This window comes from Drosophila virilis, chromosome 3, assembly GCF_030788295.1.
Source record: "Drosophila virilis strain 15010-1051.87 chromosome 3, Dvir_AGI_RSII-ME, whole genome shotgun sequence".
NCBI lineage: Eukaryota > Metazoa > Arthropoda > Insecta > Diptera > Drosophilidae > Drosophila > Drosophila virilis.
In genome coordinates this window covers 15,751,009-15,778,012 of record NC_091545.1, presented here as the reverse complement: position 1 = coordinate 15,778,012, position 27,004 = coordinate 15,751,009, and the positions used below count along the sequence as shown (strand labels likewise).

General features: G+C 41.2%; 1 protein-coding gene across 1 annotated transcript in view; it reads left to right on the top strand.

The window, feature by feature from the left end:
• Positions 1–27,004, top strand: part of LOC6623963 (frizzled-2) — a 112,861-nt gene that overhangs the window by 80,253 nt on the left and 5,604 nt on the right. Inside the window, exon 6 of the mRNA XM_032434983.2 lies at positions 14,981–15,048. The gene's annotated coding sequence lies outside the window, so the exon portion shown is untranslated. The remainder of the gene's footprint in view (positions 1–14,980; positions 15,049–27,004) is intronic.

Below are 27,004 nucleotides of genomic sequence, written 5' to 3'. Positions count from 1 at the left end.
CCTTACTAACAGTTTGCGCTCATTAATTCTATGATCTTCGGCTCTTGGCGTGATAATCAGCATAACAAGTTCTGCAGCCAGACGATCTTAACTAGGTCTATCCTAAACACGACTTTTATTGCAGCCTTTTATGGTGATCTATGCACAGGGAGCTTCACTATGCTTCCATAGAGATCATAAGCTAAAGTATAACTTCTTTGTGATCATAAAATATGACGGACTATGCTTAAATCATGTGAGTTCTTAACTGATCCACTTTATCTTATCTATTTCTATGTCAAACATGGCTTTAATTATGATCCATGCGAAGAGATCGCCACTTTGCTTTAAATAGATCCTTGGATACAATATAATTTTTATTTTCACTGTAAGATCCACAGCCTTTTGCATCCATCAATCTAATCGAAATCTATCTAAAGCACGATCTTATCTAGATCTACCTTAAACATGACTTTTGTGATGATATATGCAAAGAGATATTCTACCAACATATCATTAACTACGATTTAATTTGTATTCTGAGATAAAATATCTATGCTTTAATCATAAAAGTTTACAGCTGAATGACTCTTCTCAGACTATCTTATCCAAATCCATCAATCGTGTGAGCTTATAACCGATTAACTTTATCTTATCGAAAACTATCTAGATCTATCTGAAACATGGCTTTTGTGCTGATACATATCTTATGTATTCTACGAACAGATAATTAAATTCAATTTAAATTGTATATTGAGATAAAATATCTTTGACTATGCTTAAATCGTGTAAGTTTTCAGCTGAATAACTATACGAAATCTATCTAAGGCATGTTTTTTAAATTAATCTATGCGAGCGATTATTATGACTGTAAGATCAATCGTGTTCTTCGTGTGATCATAAAATTACACTATGCTTAAATCGCGTAAGCATACAGATGATTAACTCTTTTTCCATTTGCCTTGATGCCATCGATCGATCTTTATCTTGGAACAACTTCAAGATTGATGGGCTTTGAGTTCATCTTCAATGAAATCCTTGTGTTTGCTCAACGATTTATGAGCTTTAAATTGATGGCTCATTTGTAATCCGTTGTCAATTGGCATGACTGGGCAACTGGACTAAAGAGTCCTACGTTCAATTGATTTGTCAGCTGAACTGAGCAGCTCCGGCTGCCACCCAGCGCGAGCAGCTAACCAACAGAGGCTAAGGCCGAGGCCGAGGCTAACCACCGTCTGTCCCTCCGGCTGATTGTCTAACTGGCTGTCCGTCCCGATTTAAGTCGAAGTGAGCTGTTTAGTTTGCTGCTGGTGCCCTCAATGAGCATTGACAGAGCGCCGGGCACATTGGCGCGCCTGTTGCTTGTTGTTTTTATTTTACTTTACTTTATGTTTTGTTTTTGCGCCAGGTTGACTACTAGTTAAGGCGAATTCCCCTTGGGCAGCTGCGACGAGACGAGAAACAAACAAAGCGCAGACAATCAGACCAGCCGATCATCGAGTGTACATGAAACAAAGGCCATAGGAGTAACAGAGAGAGAGAGAGAGAGAGAGGGGGAAAGAGGGAGAAAGGGAGAGCTGTGTATGTGCCACCCAGGAAAATCACGATCAGGCTTCGACTCTGACGAGCTGATGCCTGGCCAGATACATAGCTCTTGTAGTTGTTGTTGTTGGCTGCAACGAACAACGACAGAAGCAACACCTCTTGTTAGTTTTGCTGATCATGATCATGGCATCGACATCATCAGGGTCTGTTCTCCAACTCGGTCTGAGCTGGAGCTGAACTGGCCAGTGGTTAACTGATTGAAGCACGACCAAAGTTTTCGTCGCTCAATCATGGAGCCAAGTTCATGTTTCACATTGCGAATCTCCGATCAGGCCGGGGCATTCCGTACCGTGTGGGTGCCGAGCTTTGGACCAAGTCTGTTTTGGCCAGTCGCCCTGCCCTCGCAGACCAAACAAGCGAACCATTGTAAGTTCATTAGCGGCCAGGCGCACGATTTGCTTGCTGCTCGCCGGGCTGCTGGAAATGGAGGGGAGCTGTATGTAGCTTTCCTGACTGGAAAGCGACAATCGAAATGCATATAAACATGAGATTTTTGCAATGTCTGCACATTTCCGACTCCTAACTAGGCAAAATCACTCAGCAGCAGCAACAACAACAACAACAAGAACAACAATCACCACATGTGGTGTTGTCTGCTTGGGCAAACCGGCTGGCGAGTAGAGAGCTCCAACCGAATCATGTTCTGTGTTGCACGATCCGGCGCAGTGAGAGGCGATCGGCTGGGCACCCTGCAGCTAACTATGCGCAGGGTGTATTGAACCGGCGACGAAGCCAAAAGTCAAAACGTGAGCCTGGATCTGCCCATTAAACCTGCCTTGATCTTGACTTGCGCCTCTCCCCATGCATTTTATCGCTCTTTTAGCCAGCGAACGACGCTAACAAGCCAAGAGGAACATGCAGCAACAGCAAAAGAGGAAGATGGAGATGGAACTGGAGGAGAGGCGGGAGCCACTCGGAGCGACTCGTTAGGAGCGCAATGCGAGACCCAGTGCTGCGGCGGCGGCGTTATCTGGTAACAACGTGTTACGAATTACTTTTAACAAGACCCTTAGCAGATAAAAACCTGAAAACCGGTCGGTCAACTGCAGAGAGTAGCAGAAGAGAGAACGAACGAGAGCGAGAGAGTGCATGGAACGTGCGCTCATTAGCAATTTTTGAGCATGGAACGTTGAGCTGAGCGTGCACAGGAAGGGATTGCAATTAACGCCATGTATTCTTTTGGTTTAATTCTTGTGATTATCATGCACTGATAGGCCCCGAGGCGCATTTAATGAGTGCAGCGACTAATGAGAGCGACAGCTACACATAGAGAGAGAGAGAGAGAGAGAGTCAGAGAGAGAGAGCGAGCGAGCACCCTGTATGCGAAACGTGCCTCAATCAGCAGCAGCAATCGCTGCCCCTCACCCACCACCAGCAACTGTCAGCAGGGTGCACGCACGTTCCCTGCTGGAAAAACATTTCAAAATTGCCTGGCATTCAGGAGCAGAGACTGCGAGAGTGCGAGAGTGAAAAACCTGAACCAGACAAAAGCCAACAGGCACACAGTGTTTCAGGGCTCTAAGGGGCGGGGGGGATGTTGTCGCCTGATTTAGGCATGCGAAATGCACCACATGTGCAATGCGTAATGCCAGGCGGCTGTCAATCCAGTCAAGTTTTGTCAACACTAGCTAAAATGTGGGGGTTGAGAAAATGCAAGTTATACAAACAGGAAAATATGGTACACATTCATAAAGAAAAAGTGTATAGAGAAATTTAAAAATGTATGCCGCATGCAGATAAATTAGCTAATTCAATTTCAATTCAAATGTTATTTATTGACAAAATTGCTACATTCTGTTAAATTAATTAGAGTTTTCCATTACAAATTTGAAGCGCTTGCAAGTCACTTATATATGCGCATGTCAAATCTGGCAGCTACTTAACTTCAGGATATGCTCCTGGTAAATTGCAAAGCACACTGCATGCAAATTGTATTTGTTGTCATCTTTTTTGCTGCCAGCATTTATCGCATGCTACTTGCACGACAAACACTTGCTTACGCTCTGCGCTCTTTCTCTCTCTCTCTCTCTCTCGCTCTCGTTCTCTTGTTGACCGCGCTCTCTGCGCTCGGCAGCCGCGTCGCTGCGTAGCGTTGCCTCAGTTTGTTTTCGACGATCGCAGCGTTTGGTGGTGCTGTCGGGCATTTTAGTGTGTGGCTCACGGTTGTTGCCCGATTCCGCGACTTTTGTGAGACGCCTTAATTACACCTTTTAAACTTCAATTAATCAATTGAATATACAAACAGCATAAACGGAACGGTAAACGTGTATCCATAAGATACACAAACATTTGCAGTGCTCGTCTAAATAGTTGAATTGAAATACGTTTTGTTATGCTGCCATTGTAATAGAAATATATACAACAAATACATATACAAGGGCTGTCATAAATTAAAAAGAAGTTAATAAAACAGCCGCCAAGTGGCATCAAAACAAGAAGCGCCCCAGTCTTCGAGAGCGGCAAAACGAGTTATGAAAATACAAATTGTATCTCTAACAATGTGCGTGTGAGTGTCTATACAAAATTGTTATAAAAGTAAAACAACAACAGCAACAACAACAAGATTTGTCGCTTGTTGTTGTTGCCATTGGGTGATCTGTGATCGATGACGACGACAAGCGTCAACTGAAATTGGATTTTGGCGCTCGGCGCTTGACGCTTGGCCCGGCGGCCCACATCTGCCCGGAGATTGCAGAGCTGTCGCCTGTCTACTTGAGCCTGACACCTATCCGCATAGTTGAGTACTCGTTGAGTATTCGTGAGTGTTTAGATAGCTGGGTTGGCTACATGAAATTTTAATTAAAAAATCTGTCCAAAAATATCAAGTCAAATTACTGAAAGAGACAACCGAACGACATTGTATCTACAAGTAAATGTATCTGCAGCTGTATCTGTGTGCGTGTGTGTGTCTCATGAAATTGGATTAACTCGAACAGTTGCACGGCGCCTTTTTTTTTTTAATTACCAGAGCTTGGGATTATCATCAGCGAAAACAAATCGCAACCGGCTGCAGCTGCAACCGTCAGGTATGTGTGGCCAGTGACAGTGTAAATGCCGCCAAGTGCACGACTGTGTATCTTTTGCATATCAGATACAAATGTATCTTTCAGTCAAGTTAGGCCAATGAGAACCGGCCAAGCGCCAAGCAATCGTGTCAGCGAAATAAATTGCAAAATTTCTTACACTTTTCTTGAGATCTGAAGCCAATTTAAAAATATTATACAAAAATAAGCTTTTGATCTTCTTCCCAAGAATTTACTTGAATCTATCTTATATTCGAACTCATATTTGAATATTGATTATTGATATTGATTATTAAAATACATTTATTTATGAAAAATGTTAAATTTTATAAAATAATTAATTCAATTATAAATGGAATTAATAGCTGCTTTTTTTTTGACAATCCATTTGATGATATTTTTTATCCCCTTTCATTAACTGAATTCCAGAATTTGCATTCATATTTTTCCTTGTTGAGATTGTTGTTTTCTGATACATTTTTTTTATATTTGGATTTTTGTTTTTCTTTCTGTTTCTGTTTTTTTTTTTTTTTTTTTTTTTGGTAGCTTGCGCCTTATCTCTGGTTCATTTTTGTTGATTTCGATTTCCTACCTACCGAAACGACTGTTGCTCACCTTTCGTTTCATTTCATTCCGTTTAGTTTCGTTTTTCCAACGTGCCGTTGGGCTTTGTTTACCCAACAAAGAGTGGAACAAGAAGAAGAGGAGAAAAAATTGCGGCTGTTTCGATATTGTTGTTGTTGTTGTTGCTTTTGTCTGGTGGCTGGTTGTATTTTCGTTATAGTACGCGCATTTTCGTTTTTCGTTCGAATCAATATTGCTGTCAAAAAAAAAGAGAACTGAAATCTTATCTCTGTGCGTGGCTGTCACGAACATTATTTCATTATTTGTTGTCAAACCTGGCTGCCGTAGCGACTACCAGACACACAGACAGCTACTCTACGGAGGAGCCATAGTTCGCTGGCGCGTCTATTTGGTAGTTCCAAAATTATTGGGGCCAAGCGAAGTTGGCAAGCCTTGATGCGGCTAAGAGAGTGAGAGAGACGCCGGCGGGGTGAGAGAGGTGGGAGAGGCAGTCTACTTGCATCGCTGGAGGCTCATTAATCTGCGTCTGACTCGATGCAGATGCAGATGCACGATAACGATAACGATGACGATGACGATTACCCCTTGCATGTCGAGACGATTTTCAAATGCTCAAAGACCGTTTTCTTGGATGTTGAATGTTGGTATTGGTCTTGATCTTGGTCTTGGTTGCGTGTCACTGGCATTTGGGGAAAATTATAGTTTCTGTGGTCATAAATTATGCGTAACGTGACACCTTTTCCATGTTGCTGACGATCTGACTGCAACAGGTTTGAGGATCGTTGTTGTCGTTAATATTTTATTTCAGTTTCTGTTTACGTTTACGGCAAACGCACACAATTTTTATTAGTCCGCAACACTTTGGTGCCCAGGAACGTAGCCACGAAATGATTTCATTAAACTTCAGTTAAATGAAACAATAAAAATAAATATAAAAATAAAAAATAATAAAACACAGTCGCATTTAACGACAGCCGCTCTCAAGGTTAGCGTTCGGCCAAAGGAAGTGGCCAAAGGTGTTGCGCGGCGCAAAAAAAAAATATCAATTTACATACAACAGCCAAGAGGCACGAATGCCGGGCCGGCGTAGAGGCAGAAGCAGGGGCAGGGATGGACTAACTGGGCTTGAGACTGGGACTGCCTGCTGCCTGACTGAACATGGGACACCATGCGGCGCAGTTTTTCCCTCTTTCTCTGGCGTTTTTTTTTTTTTTTTTTCTTGTTTTTTGTGTATTTTTTGCAGCCCGCACATTGCAATTCGAAATATTGCGCACTGTCACACACCAAGGATCGCAGAGCCGGCGACTCCATGCTGTGGCGACACTCAAAATGCCAGACGAGACTCTCCTTTCTGACTTTGTCATATGGCTGCTGGCTGCTGGCTGCTTTTACCGCCCGCAGATCTTTGGGTCTCGGCACTTGGCCCGCTGTTGAACAGGTGATCATTTTACAAACGCTCCTCGCTACCTGCCCCGAAAGAACATAAATTATGTTTTTGTTCGAACGCTGGTTTATGGCCGTTCTGTTTGCCTGGTTTGCCTCCGTGCCTGCGTGCCTGCCTGACTTTCGACTTGGCTTGGCCATAAATAAATGTGGACTTTGTTATTTTCTCTCGCAAAGTTGTTCAATTCGCATTTGGGTGTCTCCCGCTTAATTGTGCGGATTATCTCGTTGATGTTGTTACCAATTTTTTCATTCGCAAAAGTCTACAAAATTTATTGACAATCACTTTGACACTCAGTCAGTCAGTCAGTCAACCAGTCAGCCAGTCACGACACGAGACAAGTTGACTTGTCACAGAGTTAAGTCGTCATTTGGTATCCTGTTTAACATTTTTGCGACTCCAACCGCCAGCTGTCAGCTGGGCGCTAATGTGCATACTAATGCGGCACAGTTTTATAATTTTTAGCTCTCTTCATTTGCATTTGACAGCAACTTATTAGACGGCGAAGGAAAGTGTGCTTACATTTTAGAGTATGTTTTTAGTAGAGCTGCAAGAAATTTAAAAAACAAACAGCTTGATATTCCAAATAAATATCTTCGAATTCCTTTAATTTATCTGGTCTGCAAACCCGAAAACTTTGTTCGGTTTTTGAATGAAAGCAATTTAGCTTCAAGTTTACAATTGCCCGTTGTACTGAAAATATTGCAAGTCCCCAATATTTTCATATACAAAATACAGGCCACATTTAAGCTCTGCCCGATAGGATCAAAGTAATTTATGCTTGTTCGAAATTGGTTCATTTGTGTTGATTCGGTTGTTTTTTTCACAACTGATTTGGTTTAGGTTTATAGTAAAAAACCCAATTTATAAAAATGTATTAGCTTTCAGTTTATAGAGAAGCGAATAATGTGATATTTCTGTTACAAAATGTGTATCATATAGAGTAAGATATATCTGATACCACAAACAAGTGTATATATTCTTTACAAAAGGTACTTAGTACAAGATATGTTATTTTCGCTTCTGTCAAGAGAAATCTGTCAATTTTAATGAAACTTGAACCGTTTTTAGCTGGAATCGCGATATCATATAGATATATAATAGTTTATAGATGCATATATCAAATTATTATTATTTCAAAGTATTATAAGACACATTGAACTATTCCTTCAGAGAAATGAGCTAGTTAAATGTGCAATAGGGGTATTCAATTTAATTTAACTATGTGATTAGTATGCATTTAATGCCTGCCTAGACCTATTTCAAGTAGCTCTCATTATGCTGGCTTGTCATTAAATTTGGCCAAGTCCGCGTAGTTCTTGGCCACATTTACACATACCTGGCCATTGGCAGGGAGGAGTCTGTAACTGAGCCGCGCATTGGGCCGCTTCCCAGGGTTTCTGTGTCTCTAATTATTGACCAGGCGAATTGTCTTTGGGGTTTTTGTTATTATTGACAAACAAGTTGTACTTATATTGGGCCCGGCCCTCCTTCAACGAGCTCACGTTGGACAACCGATAATTTCCAGTCAACCTGAACGCGACCCTTATAATTATAAAACCATTTCGAGCCAAACCCCCTCCCTCTGCCCACGGACTCTTCTGCCGTGTTTGAACAACATGAGCTGCCTGCAATAACAACAAAATTAACAACAACAACAACAACAACAACAGCAAGAGCAGCAGCAGCAGCCACAGCATATTGATTAATTTTTACCACAAGCGGGCATGGCGAGCCCGCAGTTCGAGCCCGAACCATAAGAAATATATGTATGAACGTATGCTGGGGAGCTAGGTAGAGGCTACGGGAGTAACCCGTAACTGGCCGACCAATCGTCCATCAACTGAAAACTGGCCAAGTCAGCGGACCCGTGTGCTGCAATTCATCAAACTGCGCGGCGGTTTCTTGGCGGAGTTGGCTTGGCTTCGACTCGTTTGTTTGATTTATTTTGCAGCTCCTTCAATTTTCGTTCGAGCTGCCTGCCTGGCCATGTCATTAGACCTCGCACCCCTCGTACAGATTCTACGAGTATTTTGTTGGCTTGCGGTTGGGCTCAGGCCTCAGAAATCAATTTGACATGATTGCATTGATCATAATTTTCCACCATTGGCTGCTTTCTTTTGGCTGTTTGTTTTGGCCATGCTTTTCGGGCTATTTGAATACTCTGTTTGCGGTCTATTAGGCTGATTATTTATGGGCTCTCCGCTCGTTTGTATAGGCCTGGCCGGCAATTAGCCAGCGTAGCGCCAACCAAGAAAATATGCTACTCAAACGACGATTTATTTAGTTGATAAATGACAGCAACAAGTGCGTGTGTGTGTGTGTATGCTCGAGTGTGTATTTTGTTTAGTTTTAACTAATTCAAAAAATTGCATAGTCTCGTTTGGCTCGATCTCTTTGAAGTTGCCCACATTTTCGGTATCTTCAAATAGCTCCAAACTTGATTTAAGCGCAAATTTGTTGGGTGCTAAGCTAAAGTCATTGTCAAAATTTAACTGGTTGTTTATCTTTGTTCAACAACAAGGCGTCAAATTGCGTTTTAATGGCATTTAAGCCAAGCGCTTTTTGTTTATGGCTGGCTGATATTTATTTTACCCATTTTTTTTTTTTTGGTATATCTTAAAGTTTTTTTCTACATTTTATTTGTTAGCCTTACAATTATTGTTTATGTGCCTGCCTGCGGTAGAAAACTGAAAGATTGCACAAAAGAGACCTGAGCTTTACCAAAATTAGCTTGACTGTAAGTCAAGCTAGAGAAACACGTTTGCCAACTTTATCTAGCCTCTATATATTATACATTTCGATTTTTCATAGGAATTATATACGTTGTTTTTTTTTTGTCTTTCAATAAATTCTTTGTATTGTTTATCGAGGCATTTATTATGCATCGTTTTGCTTGAAGACACAACAAGCTATCAATTTTTCACCAAGCGTATCTGCCAGATACATCAAACCAAAAAAAAAAAAAATAGACAACAACAACAACAAAACAAACTACACTCAAAAGAACAACAACAATAAAACTTGTTGCTGTTGCTGCTAACTGTGTCGCCAAAGTTGTCGTCGTTGTTGTTGTCAGTGTTGTTGCTGTTGTTGTTGTTGTTTTTGTTGTCACAGATAAATTCCATAAAACTAAAACGACGACTACCTAAAAAACAACAACAACAAGAACAAACTAGCTGCTGACGCTATCGCGCCGCAGACTGGAAAACTGATGATGATTTATGAGCGTCAGAAATCAAGTAGAAAATTATGGTAATAGAACAGCGGGGAGCTGTCCCCTCACCCCTACCCTAACCAGCAAGAGGTAGACAAACATAATCGACAAACACAAATATTCTAAAAAAAAAATACAAATAAAAATAAAAATACAAATAAAAATACAAACACAAACACAAAACGGGGCGAGGCGAGGCGACGCGACGCTTTATTGAGCAATTTTAGCTAGAATTTATTTTTGTTTTTCTATGGAAACATTTTGTGTGTAAAGGCAAATAAATGGAATATAAAACATGCTCTAAGCTGAGCCAAAAATTGTGTCTATCAGTCAAATATTTAATATGCTAATTGCCAGTGCAAATATCGCGCATACGCCTAGTTGAACAATTTGCATTTAAACGAATGAGCTGCAAAAAATAAATATCAACGAAAGTGTCAGCTATAAATTCAACGGGCGTGACATGTGGGTGAATTCACCTGCAACCTCCTCCCCCCTCCACCCACCTGCACCCCTGCCCCTTACCCCCTCAATGATATTTATGGCATATGGAAGCACGGGCAGCTCTCTAATTCATTTAGCAGCAATTCCAGCACAAAAACCAACGAACAAATGACACCTTGTTAGGGGTTTGACTTATGGTCTCTTTTTATTTTCAAATGTGCCTGTACGTGTGTGTGCGTGTGTGTGTGTGTGTGTGGTTTTTAGCTGGAAATATAGCAACTAGGTGTTAATTTTGTTTGTTGTGCGCTGCGTCTAAGAAGAACAAATACTAAAAGCTAAGAAACACACTCGTTTAAAATGAAAATTAACAAGACATGCGGGCATTTATTGTCAAGGAGGGAGGCGACACACAAAGAACAAGTGGAAATTTAAATGGAAATTAGTTTGTGTGTGTTTGTGCGCTTGACAAAGTAATTTATGTAAATAAATAAAATGAATTTGAGAATTAGATTTGCAAAACATAAAGACCGCGACGCGAGCTCTATGAGATTATAGAATATAAAAATAAATTTAATTTAAAAATTCTTGAATTGAAATTAATTGTAATAATATTTGCATAAACATTTTAAAGTAAACTGAATAAATGAATGCTAGCGCAATATTCTGCTGGAATCTAGGAAAAACACAAATATTTCATAAACTCAACAAGTAAGACTGACTGTGAGATACTCCAGCTTTTTGAGGACCTTAAGTATATATAAATAAGTAAAGAGCACGAGTCCAACATGCTCCCTTTTTTTTTTTTGATTTTTGGAACGAGTTCATAAAAGTGCAACATTTTAATATGCCTTATATAGGAAAGCATTTAATTAAAACAGGCCCTGTAGGGGGCAGGAGGAGCACGCTGGCCGCTTCTTCATTAACTGCCGATTCCGTTGAAATCAGTTAACAAAACCGGAGAATAAACATGCAGAAGAAAGGAGGCCCTGAGAGTTGATATGCTCGCGCTGTGTATATAAAATGAAATGCCCAAGTTTAAGCAGAACTGAGGAAAGAGCTGCAACAGGAGCAGGGCAATTCACGGAGTCGAGAGTCGCAGTCGGAGTCAGAGTCAGGCATCATTAATTCTCACCCAAGTGTGCGCGGGACGGCTGCTGCGACTGGAGAGCCTGCTCCAGCTGCTTGAGATCTGTGCATATTTCCAATTAAAGCAACTTGCAACTCTAATGAACTTGAAGATATCAATCTACGCGCTGTTAACCCTAAAAACCGCAGACAGACGGCCGAAGCCAACGGAAAATCAGCACGAAAAAAACCGAAAAAAAACAAAGGCAAACGAAAAAATAAATGTCAAGCTAATTAAAATGAAGCTGGGTAAAGAGAGCGAGAGAGAGAGAGGGAAAGAGAAAGATAAGTTGCAGCATGCATTGAGGCATGCCATATAATTCATAAAAATGTATCTCACAGATGCGAGGCAGCTAAAAAAGAATAATGTGTGTATCTATGTGTTGCCTTAGACGAAACCAAATTAATTTAAATGATGCCCAAAAATAGCCAGAATAGACACGTGTGCGTGTATGTGTACATGTACAGTTAACTGCACATGTATCCAACAGATACGCATCTCTAGGCTGCATTCACACACACACACACACACACACAGATATAGCTCACGCACATGTTGTGTGCAAAGGAAGCGCGTTAAAACAAACAAAAACATATTTTTCTTATAAACAGACGAAACGAAATGAAATTATTTTATTTTCAGGCCGACGCAGTCTACACGCCAGGTTCTTTTGTATCTGTATCTGTTGCTGTTGCTGTTGCTGTATCTGTATCTTTCTCTCGCTCTCCGCATCGAAACATAATTAATTTTTGTTTGTTTAAGGTCTGGGCCTGGTCTGTCTGTTGCTTCCTGCGACGATGAGTGCTATTTGTTTTTGCTGTTCTGCTTCTTCTTCTGCATCTTGTTGTTGTTGTTGTTGTTGCTGTTTTTTTATCATTGCCAACTCCTTGAGCTTCATTGGAATTTCAATTTGAAAGATACAATACATATTCATTGTCGTCCTCCAACGCCGCACGCTGAGCATTTCAATTTTTAGTCATAAATTTTCGCCAATGTCATAAATTAAACATTTGGAAACAGATACTTTTTGCCATTTGGTTTTTGTTGTTTTTAATGCACGTTTTGTCGAACGCATATTGTTTATATGCGCCTTCAATTGACGTCGTTGACATGCGGCAGCACAGACAGACAGACGGGCAGACAGACAGACATTTTGCCATAAATTATGCGCTTAATTAATTGGCCTGCCTGCCCAGAGTCGCCCATTTAATTAGCCAAGCCAGAGACCAACAAGTCACACAGAGCTCCAAGCACTCCAATCAGAAGAATCTGATCTCAGCTTCTTTTGGGCTGTGGCAGGTTGTTTTCGCTGGCTTTGTCTAGATTTCTTTTGAAATATATCTTTTATGTGCCAGTCACATTTGAATTCAAATTTCGTTTCGCATATTTCGCGGAATTTGATTTGTTGTTAAAGCTGTTTTTCTTTTTATTTCTTGTATTTTTTGGCACACAGATAAAAACAGACATGATTTATTTGAAGCGCATGACAATATGAAGATCTGCTGATCATAATCTATAAACTATGCGCATAATCATATGTCAAATAACATTTGGCGCTTGGCAGGAAAATTTAGAACTATCTGTGATAAGATGATGTCTATCTATGCGAATTCCCCAGTTCTTAAGTCAAGTTTTATGAATTGGGTTTTTTTTTTTTTTTGTAAAGTGGAATCTGATTATTTCGAACTGGTTTCTTTGAAATAAACTGAAACTTATTTACATGTTGCTTTTAAAAAATATGAATAATATAAACATAGAAATTAATGCCATACAACATTATTAGACACTCAAGTATTTTATTAGCTTGGGCCTCGCCTTCAGATTCAATTCCCGCTTTTCGATAGATATTATCTAAGTGTTGGTTCGAGTTTTGGTTCTTCGTTCTTTCATATTCAATTGGAATTGGTTTACAGTCCAATTGTTTCGATCTAACCCAAAATCGATCTAACCAAAGTCTTTTACTAAGACTTGCAATTGTCAAAGACTTGTTTCTCAAGCTCTATAATATCTTTCAAGTAGTTCGGCAATTGCTTCAGAGGCGCCATTTTTCTTCTCTTTCCGTTTTTTTGTGTTTTAATTAAACAAAAGCGCAAACGTTTATAATTAAAAAATTGTCATTTTATTGTCGTTTGCTTAACTTTATCAACGGCTCTCGATTTATTGCTTGCTTTTGTTGGTGTTGTTGTTATTTTGTTTTCGCTGTTACACTAGAGATTACACCTGGCAAATTGAAGGCACAGGAGGCAAATCAAAGGCGGCGGCGGCCCGTCTCTCTCCCCGTGTGTATGTGTGTGTGTGTGTGTGGGTAGAAGACAAAAGATACTATTGTCATTGTCATTCTCATTGTTGTTGTTGCTGTTCGACTTATCTGCAAGCACTTGGTTAGGCAAATCTTGCGTGACACCCACACAGATACAGCCACAACTACAAATGCGGCAACCGCCGCTCGCAAGTATCTGTATCTGTATCTGACTTGTGTTTTTTTTTTATATAGAGTTCTTCTATTTTTTTTTTGTCGCGCGCTGATTAAACTTGCATTATGGCGTACAAAGAGTGCCGTTAAAGCAAATACAACAACAAACAAGGGGCGTCTTTAATAAGAAATAAAAACAAAAAGTTAATTAAATTGTAAGCGTAGTTCCTGCCCCTCGTTGCCCCCTCATCTACATCTTCAGCTGCTACTCCTTCGCCAGAGACAAACTCTTGGCACACGCAACTTCTTCATCATCCGCGGCGTTGCCCTTAATCCCATGGCGTGATTAAAGTAGTCCAAAGTGCCTCTCCCTTTCTTCCACTCTCTCTCTCTCTCTCTCTCTCTCTCTCTGACTCTCTGTCTATTTGCGTTTTCCCCTGCCCTGGTTTTTCCTGTTTGGAAAGCCGCTTGTTTACCCGCGCGGCGCGGGCTGCCGCGTTTTGAAGTGTGGCGTCGTCCCCCGAACTGTAGGAATAGCTACTTCAATTGTCTCTGCGTCTATGTGCTGCCCATTCCTTGGGCTCAGTTCTGCTCGGGCCATTCATTAGCTAAATATTAACATATTTGCCCGGGCGGCACATAACTCAGGCCACAATTTGGGCAGCTTAGCCCCCGTTCCACAACCCTTTTTTCTAGCCGCCACACTTGACTCGCAGCCCCAACCCCAATTCGAGCACATTCTTTGGTTTAGACTGTAAATTATGTCGCATTACTGCTTGTTTTTTTTTTTTTTTTTTGCTTTTTAATTTTTTTGTCCATTTTATTTGCCAGTTTTTCACGCCATTTTCTTTTGTGCCTGTCACGACATAAATCAGTCGAGCAGCAAAGTTTTGCGAGTCGCTTCTAAATGCCGGGCTCATCGGCTTTAATGCTTATTTCATAATTAAGTTGTCTTGTTTTAATAATTTCTAATTAAAAATTTATAAACATTTTTTTATGAGTTGGGTAAACAGAGATTTCGTTATATATAAGTAGTACATCATGATGATTATATATTGAGTTTGCTTTGCTTAAGCTTATCCAATATAAACTTTTGACAAGTTATCTAATTTCTCTTGCCTGTTTTCTTGGCATCTCATTACAGCTGAGCACATTTTGTGCTAGGACAATTTAAATAATAGCAACAACAACAACAACGGAATGGAAAAAATGGTGAGTTAAGATGTTTTTTCAATTACTCGAATCTATTATGAACCGTGTCTGTCAGACTTTTAGACTTGGGACTTAGATGAAAATGAGTCTCAACTAAAACAAGAGCAGACAACTCGAGTCCTAAGCTCAGCTGGCTTCTCGAGAATCTGGAACTTTACCATAATTTGGTTGTCTTAATTAAAAAAGAGCGGTCGGCCTTCTCGCCTGGCACAAACTGATGAAGTGCTCTGCTTGAATCCCTTGCAATCCCTCAGTCATAATCTAGCTGTCGTGTGCAATTGCATCTTACTTGAGATTTCTTGAAGCTGGACAACTTCGTGTTTGCAGTCAAAAAAAAAAAAATAAAAGGGAAAGAAGAAACTTGACCTTAGTTAACAGCTGCTGCCCCTTGGCTACTTCAATGCGCTTAGTTTGCCACAGAATGCGCCAGAGCATGAGAAGCTGCTGGAAAAAAACGCCTGACCCTGTGCAATTGACCATCGTCGTCGTCGTCGTCGTCGTCAGATACTTTTCAACGCCAATTTTGCACTTCAAAATGCGGCATCCTGGCTGTGGCAACTCTGACTGTGGCTATGGCAACTGTTGCCGTGGGCGACGCATTTCAGACGCGACTTGTTGCCCCATTGTTGGGGCTACCCTTTGCAACAACAGCGCGAGCAAAATACATTTTCTGCCTGCAGCCCGATTCCAGCTTCAGCTCCAAGTCGAAGTCGAGTCGCGTAGTCTCTGTTTGAGTCTCTGGGCTTTCTCGTCCCGTCCCGTCCTGTTTCGTCTCGTCTCGTCTCGTCTCGTGCATATCTCTTGCCACTTTAAACTTAACGAGCTGTTGACTTCTTTCTGTTCGCCGACAGCTGAGTGCAGGGGCATTCACTACTCTCCGGCCCAACTCTTCGCCCTTTCTCTTGTGCCTGCCTGCCTGGCATCTTCATCATTTAGCAGGTCTTGCCTTTAATGCAAAATATCCTTTAGCTGTGTTTGGATTTTGTATTTTTTCGCTCTCTGCACGTCTGTCTCTCTCTTTTTGGCAGGCGTTTCAATCTAGTTAGCATGCCTAAACCTTATACCCTGCCCCATCTACACATCGGCCCTGGGCTTAGTTTCTGTTCAGGTTGTTTCTCTGTGCTCTGGCTTGAAACTTGTCTGGCCATCTGGCGCTGTTTTTGCTGTTCTTGCTCGGGCTGAGCTTTTGTGGCTTATTCGGCTGCCGCAGACGCTATCGAAATGTTTTTGTAATTAAACATGAGAATATTTCCATAAATGCTTTTCAATTTCAGGCAATACACATTGCCTTGTTGTTGTCTTGTTTACTAAACTTTGTACAAAAATAAATGAAACTTACAAAAATACAATAATTAATTAAATATGCCGAACATGCCTCCCGATACTCTATACCCGATGCAGTGCAGCTCTCTCAGCATGTGGCGCTGCCTTTTTTAGTCCCAGCCTCGACATGAGAAGTTGATTTTTACTGTTAATTGAATTATAATTGTGCACGTCGCCCCCCTCTCATCTGCTGCTGGCTCTGTTAAAATTGATCACGAACCATGTCGAGCAGTCAATCAATGTTCAGAAAAGAGTATTTCCATAATTCTTGTCGATTTATTGTTTATTCAGCATTTGGGCTGGGCCTTTAATTAGAAATGCCACTGAGGTAGGCTAAATGGGCGCGGCCCAGAATAAAGGGTGTGGTTAAATGCCCTGCAAAGATCTCAATTGAGATTTTTTCAATAAACAGTTATCGATCTGAGAAATTAATATGTGTGACTATTATAATAATGTAATATTGATAAATATTTATAATGCCAACTGTTTTTTTATATAATTCATAACTATTAAATTTGGTTATTCCCAGAACCCATTGAATATAGATAAAAATCGATTTAAAACATGAGCTAGATAAACTTTACTTTTGCTTTACACAATTTGGAAATATTTCATATATACCCACCAAATTTTAAAAGCCAACGCTCTTTTGTATTAAAGTTAGAGCCTTGTACACATGCTTGTCATATTTCATAAATATCAGACTTTAAACGCCGAAGTTAATCAAGTATGAATTTCCTATATACAGTATGTGGGATTCGAGCAATGAGCCCTACTGAGTTACTCAGAGAGCTCGGGGAACTGGAAAAATTCTTAAATAATTACTAAAGAAAGATTACTTGTCAGTATACTGTGAAAACCCTTCTCTGCTTTCCTCTCTCTGAAAATTTCATAAAAATGTATTTGATACCTCGGGGCAAAGCACATTATAATTCACTAAGGAGAATACTTTTTCTCCTCCCCTCTCCCCCTCTCTTTCTCTCTCTTTCATTTAACTGAAAGTTCCATAAAAATATATATATTTTACCTCTGGCCCAGGCACATAATATTCACCATTAATGAGATGTACAAATAAATTGGGCTTTTTTCGGGTTTATCTAATTTTGATGACAGCACTTAGAATGTTTCCCACGAGATGCAGGTTTGGCCTAGTAGAAAGAAGTTCTCTCGACGTTTGCTACTCTCACTTGCCATTACATCGTTTAATGTCCCATATGACATCTGGTGCGGCCATTACCTGACATTAATTGACAATGTGCGACGGCAGTAAAAAGCCCGGCATAGCAAAACTTTATGGCTAATATAAAAAAGTGTCGAAAGTTGGCAGCAAGGCTGACTCATAAAAGCTGCCAAGATATTAGACAAGATTCCGATAGCCGGATGGCTGAGGCGCAGCTATCGAATTGCCAAAATACTCCGAATGCGAGCATGTGGCAAGCTGCCATAAAAACTGCCCTGCCGTCTGCTTCAGGGCTAATGAAGCGAGTTGGCGAATTGGCGACATGGCCAGAACGCTGCTTGATAAATAGATCTGTCAAGGCTGCCTGATACCTGCAAGAGCTATGCTGTTGGAACGTTTCAATTGAAACGCTTCGATGGCGTCAATGTAAACAAAAGTGGGCCAAAGAAGCGTTGAGCGTTCGAGGCACGCACCGAAAGTGCCCCAAGACAATGAGGTGGGAGGGGGTTGGGCGGGCAGTGTATAGAGCTGAACCACCCGTCGGTTCGACGCGTATTCGAATGGAGTGCGTGCATCATCATCATCCAGAATTCAAACATTGAACATCCCTTGGCGCTGTTTCCGCCCAGCGATTTGCTGATTGCTTTGGCTGTTGAAATGCGCTTGAAAAAATAAACCAAAACTCAGGGAGAACGCATAAATTATTTGCAGCCTGGGGTGCGGGCAAATTAAGGTGACCATATGTGGCCGCAGGGCCAGGCCAGGCGCACCCGACGGGGTCTCGAGCAAGTGAAGCAAGAAAAACAGTACATAAAATCAACAAACAGCTACGAGAAAAGATCCGAGTTGCGAGATGCGAGACGGGAGAGAAAAAAAAAACAACAACATATGAAATGCGTTCGAATGGAATTCTGGCTAGCATTTGCTAGCGTGTTTCAAATAAACTTCCAAATGCATAAATAGTTTACAACAATAACAGCACCTACAAAAACAACAACAACAACAACAAGAGCAGGAACAAGTGCTGCTGCCTGCACTTTGCAACACACAAGAATGCAGCAGGAGCGTGTGGGCCGCATCTATTTTAAAGAACTGCCCGCGTCTGCCCCTGTGTACGGCCTGTTGCCGGGCTGATGCCAAGAGTTCATTGCATTTGCCAGCCAGTTCAGATCGCCTACGCTACCTCGCACCACCACGCCCACCCCTCGTTTCTGCCCGCCCCACTACTCTGCTCATTTAACGCTTCGATGAGAGCACGTCTGGCCATTTTGGCAATGGGCGCAGCCACAGCGGGCAAAATATGTTAAATCAAAAGTCGAACAAGCAAGCCAAAAGGCAAACAATTGCTGTTCAATTGCGCAGCATCGATAAACTGATATCGATTACAACAATGCGCAAATTATCGAAAAACTATACGAGCAGCTGGATTGCAATATTTTGCAGCACTAGACATTTTTGAGGTATGATAAGTATAATATATAAAATCTGTTTTCCCTATATTATATACACATATATTAGAAATACAAGTTTACCTATTTAATTAAATCGCAATATGCAAGCTTAAAGCATTCGGCTTGATAAGTTTTGCAGTTTGGAAGTGTTATTTTTATGAGTTTGGAATTTTCCAGCACTGGAAATTTAATTGGCATTGCTTAACACGAATTTTAATTAATATTAAACGACCTTTGAAATGTATAGTTTTTAGGCAAGTTGTGTGCGAATCTGAAAGCAAATTATTGTATTCAGAAGCATTCTGCTTGCAACAGTTGTTCCAACTGCCACAAATGGCAGCTCGTAGCCTTAACTTGTGTTTAAGTAGATCTTAACTAAACATAGTAGTTAATTGCATACTTAGTAACTCATATCTACACAATGCGTTTCTTCGCTTTGTTGGCTACAGTTTGTTTTTCTTTTAATATTAAATTGCTTATCAAAATGCATATTTCCAGAGGCATAGTTTAAACTTAAGTTCCCTGGAGTAGATATATTATATTTCTTTTTATTGCTGACTAGAGGATGGGGTGGGGTTTGAGCCCCGGCTAGAACTCAGCATTGTTTGTTCCCAGTTTCAAACTAATGCTCAGCATTTCGATTGCTTTTATCTGTTTTGACTTCAATTAGCATATTTTTAACTATGGCTGGCTGGGAATAAGCCAGCACACACAGCTGCTTTTGCTGCTCTCTACGAGTTTACAATGTACTCGAAATAATTTCATACATGAGATTTGTCGGCACAGCCGTGTGTACACAATTTCGACTGCAGCGCGTCTCGGCAGGAGTTTTTTGTCTACTGAAGAACCTGCGCATAATATTTTTTGATTGACAAGCGCCCTGGCTCTGGCTCCGCGTCTGCTGTTGTTGCTCTTGCTGCTGCTGGTTGACAACAACTAAATATGTAAAAACATATAAAAATAGAAGCATGCATGAAGGTAGAACTCGAAATGTGAACTTTCCACAGGCCCATTAGCATTTCTGCCACATATGGCAGGCAAATGGAGGAACCAAGCGACAACCAACACCAATCTCTGAACCAGGCAGACAGCCAGACGAACAGACGAACAGACAATGCAGGCAACTTAAACAACAACAACAACAACAACTACAATGGGCAGGGCAGCGGACGTACTACGTTTTTTATACGACTTTTTCGTAGGCGTAACATGTGTGGCATAAACAAAGCCCAACAGATACAAGATACTCGCAGCCAACAGATACAAGATACACGCAGCCAATACAGCGATACAGGAAGGCGTGAAACTGTTGATAGCCCCAGCGACTAGTCTATTGCACTTTTTTTTTTATGGCATGCAATAAAAATATTTACGAGGCCATAGCGCCAAATATGTGAGAGCCAATTCTAACGGGCTGCGTTCATAAACCGAAAGGCAACAAAATGCTACACTCTGTAAATTGGCCAAAAGAAAAATCAAGTGAATGAAACAAAGCTGTACAAACTTGTATATTTACGAGTACTTTAGATATTATTCCTATAGCTTGAGCTTTTTATGGGAATAAGCAGATCTCAGGTACTTGTCTCTCTTTATGGCTTGGCAAGACGCTGCCGAAGTTTCATTCGCGGCAAATTGTTTACAATTCAATATAATTCACTTAAAAACCGGAAAAAAAAACATTTGTGATAACAACAAACCGTTATGTTAAGCCGCAAAACTTATCAAAACAAAACACGGCTAGCTTTGACCTCTGCACTCTGCGGGTCGGGTCTCTTTTCTCGTATTAAAACTGACAGCGATATGAAATGGTAACAGAGAGTCAGCGACTCTTTTGAGTACAAAGTTCGGCTTCAGATTTACTGAGAGTCGTCCACTTTCCCAATAGAAAACACCAGGCGGCTTTTTCCCTTTGAATTCGGTGCGGGAAATGAAAAAAAAAAAAAAAAAAATTGGTCGTGTCGAGCGATAAGCGAACGATTTATTTATGATTTCGTTCGATTTGTGGCTGCTGCTGCTGCTGCTGCTTTCATAAATTTAAATTTTTTGTGTGGCCCTCGTTTCAATTAAGCAATTGTTATAAATTGTTTCGATTTTCTGCCGCGACCATATCGGATACACTTGATATTGAGTGATATATGGACGAGCGTTGTTCTCAAACGATAAGATTGCCAAAGGCAGCCAAAAACTTCCTACTCTCCCTGCACATAATACATACAATACTAGATTTGTTTGTTCATATTTTTCGGCTGACCAAGAAATTAGTCAAACTGGCAACGCATACATGCAAATTATTGTTATGGGTAATTTGGCCATTAGCCACAGCGCCATAAATTATATACGAGATGCCTCATTGAAATTCCTCGCTAGCCAGAAGTTCACCAGAGCCGATCCATGCTCAAGTGGAGGAGCCGCATGCCCGTGGAGCAGCTGGTCTTGGGGGGAGAGAGGCGTGCGCATCGATATCAAAATATATTTGGGTATGGAAGAAAAATAATTTGTGGTATTTGGTAATTTGTGAGCGTTCATTTGGTTATGCATTTGGATTAGGCAAAGGTTGATAACTCATCGAGGGTGTTAAATTATGCAAAAGCGTTCAACATATATATATTTTTTAAAGTGTTTGTGGCTTTAAGTTTGAAGTTTTTTTTTTTAAATTTATAAATAAATTGTTGCGGAGCTACAGAAATGAAGACGAGCCGTTGTAGTGCAGTGTAAACTGAAACGAAATTTACGCAACTAATTGATTTTGATATTTATTTAAGATTTTTAATAGAAACTCAAGATATTTACACACAAACACACACACACACTGGGCTAAAAGAAAAACAACAGGAATGCCATTAAAAGCCATTAACTGAAAACTTAAACGCATGCCAGAGACAGTCGACAGTGGATAGAGGGCGGCCTGGCGACTAGCCGGGGGGAAAGTGGGGGCAGCCGCGTGTTTATCGCTCGGCGTCGGGTCGCACGCATGCCAACAAATAAACCACGCTAGAAATGCCATTAAATACAACAATATAATACAAAGCAGCCCCAAGAAACGGCAGCAGCAGCAGCTACAACAACAACAACAGCTACAACAACAACAATAGCAGCAAGCAGCATATATAAAAATCAATGCCAGGAAGCCGCCCACCCAGCAGGGAGCAGATTTTGGCCACAGGGCGTATGCGTAATGTAACCGAGCACTGAAAGCAAGAAGATTGTGAGACAGCAAAGAGAACGGGATCTAGTCGGTGTGTCTATGTGTGTATGTCTCTGTGCGTGTGTCTGTGTGTGCGTGTGTATAAAATAGTCAGCGTATTTTCACAGAAAAGCGGCGACAAATTTATGGCATTGAAATACAAACCAGACATCGAGACGTCAAGACGAAAAAATAAAACGGGGCCAAACAAAAATTCGCCAAACCAAATTCTTAAATTCAAAGTCAAGCTAAATAGCTAAATAAACAAACAAACAGCAATTAATAAAAAGTTAAATTTATGAGCCATGCGAAAATATTGTTGTTGAGCAATTGTGAATTGTTTGCCTATTGCATTCAAATGCACAAATTTATTGTAGCAGCAACAATGTTGCCGCAACATTGTTGCTAAACACATTCAACTTAATTCATTTGTTGCACACACAAAAAAATTGCCATAAATTCTGTAGAACGTACAAACAATTAATGCCAAAAGCAGCTAATTGTTTAATATAACTTCTGATATTTGTTTTTCGTTCTGACAAGAACAAAATAAATAATGTTGACTGCTGAAATGGGCAAAAACTTGCTAACTACAGGCAAACATGTCTTGAACGGTTGGAATAGTTTGCAAGAGCAAGCATTTTAAGCACGACATGAATTTTAGTTTATTAGATTTGCCAACTAGTTGTTTATAGTGAAGCTCTACTGTAAAGCTGTCCAGGTAGTCCCAGTCAAGGCTCAGAACAAGCAATTAAGAGCACAACAGGAGCAGTTACAGGAGCCAGAGGTTACACACACACACACACACCTCCCGCTACTGCCCCCCTCTTGACAGACCATTAATTATCCATGTCAGCGACATTTTGTCACATAGTCGACGACGACAGAGATGAACAACAGCCGCCTTGTTGATGATGATGATAATGATGACGAGAACATCCTCGCAACGCATTTATATGAATATATAGATATACATATAGATATGTATATATGTGTACAAGCGCGAGCATGTTGCAGATATATGTGTGTGTGTGTGTGGATATATTTCACTTAATTTCCACACAGACATTAATTAATACGTGTGCATAACACATGTGTGTGTTGTGGGTGGGAGGGGCAGGAGGAACATTGCAATGGGTTGCTATAGCCGACAACAAAATGGCACTAAAAATGCTTGTGCGTTGTTTGGGCAGCAGGGAAAAGGGGAACTGAAACTCGGACTCGGGACAGAACTACATAGATACCCAGCTACGATTCTCGTACAGCTCGTATAGCTCGTAACATGCATCATTCATGTGGCCACAGGTCGTTAGTTTGACGCATTCAAATGGCCATAAAAATTGTGTGTGCTATTGCTAGAGACAACGCAGAAACTCTACTCTCAAAAAAAAAAACAAGTTTCTCTCTGTGTCAATGTCAAGCGTAATCGCATTGGACCCGAACGTTTTAGTGTGCTTCTTTAATTGCCATAAAAAAAAGCACACGCCGTAAAATCACCTCCGGCTCGGCCACCAGCCGCTGCGGCTCTATGCACTTTCAATTGCATCCACAAATACTTGTACATAATAATAGAAGCATTTATACCGCTCGAATGCATTTACGATTCCAATATGCGTTTGCCACCAACAAATTAGCCATAAAACGCAGTCGATTATTAAATGCCATAAATGTAAATCATCGGGAGGCACAAATGGTCGGCTTTTAAAATGGCAATAAACCGTTTTTGTTGCTGTCGAAATGATAATAAAAATAATATTAAAAAAAAAATATCAAATTTGAAATGTCAAATAAAACCAAATTGGTTGTCATAAAATAATTCAAGGAATATAACTCAAGGAAAATCAATAATAATATAATAAACAATAACGATAATAATTTAGATATTAATCGATATTATAAAAATGCCTTCAAAATTCTTTGTAATATTTGCTTCTCTCTCTCCCAAAAAAAAAAAAAAAATTACATGCACTTCCGACTTGTTCTCGTATGTAACTTCTTTAGTGCTTCTCACTCAAGAGGTCGTAAAATTTATGTATTTCATGGCTGGCACTTCTCTAATTTACGACTCCAATGCCGTACGGAGGCCTCGTTCCATCATAAAAAGAAATCACCTCCCGACACTTCCATTCAATTTCCTTTGTGGTGGGTAGTTAATTTCTGCTTGTCTTTAATTTTTCCACAAATTTCCCCCGGACTGGCCGGAATGACAGAACGAGTGAATGCAAAGGCAATTCGTTTTTAATTGTTTTTTTCCCAGAGTCCCCTCCAGGAAGGGTTAAAATGCAGACCAACTGTCAAAATAAAACGCTTGCTCATCCAGCAAAATTTCCATATATGAAAAATAAATCTGCCGAGCCCAGGGAAACGTGAGCAAGGACCGAGCAAGGAAAACAGAGCGAGAGAGCGACAGAGAGAGGGGGTGAGAGAGGGAGAGGAAGAGGGACACCCACATGTAATGCCTTTTTAGCGACACTTGACACTCTTTTGTATTTAGTCAACCAGCCGACGGTTCACATCCCTTTGCAACCCTCCTGGCCGGGAACCAGCCCCCGCTCGACCCCCTTGGTCACACCCTCATCCTCAAGCCGTTGCAGCTGCACTCGTTGCGTTGTTATTAGCAAAATTTGCTGCTGCCTTTTGCCAAGACAACAAGGCAAAGAAATCGGAAATTTAATTTTATTTTCATGTTTTTGTTGCCTGTCCCGGCGTGTTCTGCCCGTCCGGCGTGTCCTGTCCTCAGAAAAACCATCCCTCCCACCCGCCGGCAGAGTCACCCAAAAACTCTCAACGCCTGTCACTTTGTCCTTTTTATTTTTTCTGCGGTGTCATTTAGCCCCCGAACAGTTTGTGCAAAAAATTTAATAATAGAAAACACTCTCGCAGCTCAAAAAGTGGAACGACAGCAACTGAAATCAACCCCTCGGCAAAAGCAGTTCGGTAAGGGTAAAAAAAAAACACACACACACACAGAAAATGAAGAATTTCTGTCGCATTGTTATTTATGTTGCCGCACAAAGAACATTGCAAATCGCTCAGAGTTTTATGTGGGTCCACAACTTCCTCAACATTATCTGCTTTAACTATAATTTATACATTTGCCTCATTACATAATTCATCACAACAAAAAGCCTCAAATGCGATCCCTAGAGAGACGCTCAAATCGTCGTAATCAGCAAAGCCAAAGCTCAATGGAGTTGAAAGGGCGGGCAACATTCGAAATACAAACTAAAGAGCGGCAGCGCAAGAGCAAGAGCGAGAGGAAGATAAATCCTTCTGTCCACTTAATTAAAATTTAATTGTAAAGCACAAAAAAAAAATGAAAACAACAACAGTTACAACGGCAACTTTGAGCCAAAGAGCATTTAATGATAGCCAGCGTTGCTGCTGTTTTCCGCCAGTGGGCGCTACACAAATACACAGACACACACACATTCAATTTGTATGCACCGCACAAAGCAACAAAGGCAGCATCAACACACACACACACACACACACACACACACACACACACACACACACACACACACACACACACACAATACAAAACATCAAAGCGCAAAAGCCTGCAGAGGGCCACTCCAAACTCCGCATCAACTCTGCAACTGGGCGAATTCTCGAATTCGCCAGCCATTCTAAGCAAGCCTCAAAAGTAGCAAAAGTGTATCCTGGCGCCCTCTGGCGGCGGCAGAGTCACAACAAATGCGCATTTAAATGTCAATGATTTTAATGGGCGGACGCGGACGCGGACGCGTAAAATTCTTGAGCCAGTTTTGTTTATTACGTTTTGACGTTCGCCAACATTCGCACAGGACTAAAAGCAAACCAACCCACGAGGCCCCCATCTGAAATCGAGCCACAACACACAGGACATGCCGTGTGCCAGCTGTGGCAGTTGCTTACAGTATTTGTTTCTGCTGCGTTTGTAAGGTCATGGAACTTGTCTGCATTGACTTTGCGGTTGCGGGGGCAGGTGAGCTGTGCCGTGCGCCAGCTCGACTGCCGGGCAAAGTTTTTCATTTTTCATTGCGCCGCCGCCTCGCTGCGATATCCCCCCGCTCAGCGCCGACAACTCGGCCGTCAGTCGACAAACTGTTTTCATTTTGCGGCGTTCTACGCGCTTTTTGATGCCGCCGACGACTTTGAGCCAACAAGTCAAACAGTTGCCTGTCTCCTGCCCCCCGCTCCCCCAAGCCCTTCTACTTACCATGCACCCGCCCACAAATGATGCAGCTGCTCCTCCCGCTGCACTTTTGTTCCTTTGGCTGTGAGTTTTTCAATTGATTTTCGCGGTTTTGCTTGTGCAGAAGCCAAGGCCAACTCCAGCTGTATACATCTTCTTCCAATTTTTTTTTTTCTGTTTTTGTTGCCCTGGGGGGGCGTGAAGGGAGGGAGAGCTGTTGCACCTGTGCTCTGTGAGGCTGTTGTTGTTGCTCCTGTTGCTGATGCTTCAACGCTTCTTTGTGTGCAGCGATCCATAGAAAAGTTTAAGTGCTCTGTGGTTTGCAAAGTTTTTGCCGTTTCGTGCCGTTTCGTTTCAGTTCGTTTCGTTTCATTCCATGGCCCAAACATTCAGGCAGCCGTTTTGTATGAAGGCCCTTTTACAGACGCTTTGATTGATTGGCTCCATTGGAGCAGGCGATAAGTTATCGATTAGCGCAAGTCTATGAATATATGCGCCAGCCAAAGTGAATGCTCTTGATTATAGTCTAATTGCTCATCACGGCTTTCTTTATCAACCACTTCACAGAGTCTGCTTTTGTCTGGGGGTCAACTGTACCTGTAAAATAGTTGGGAAGTGGTTCTTTTCGTTTATAGCGC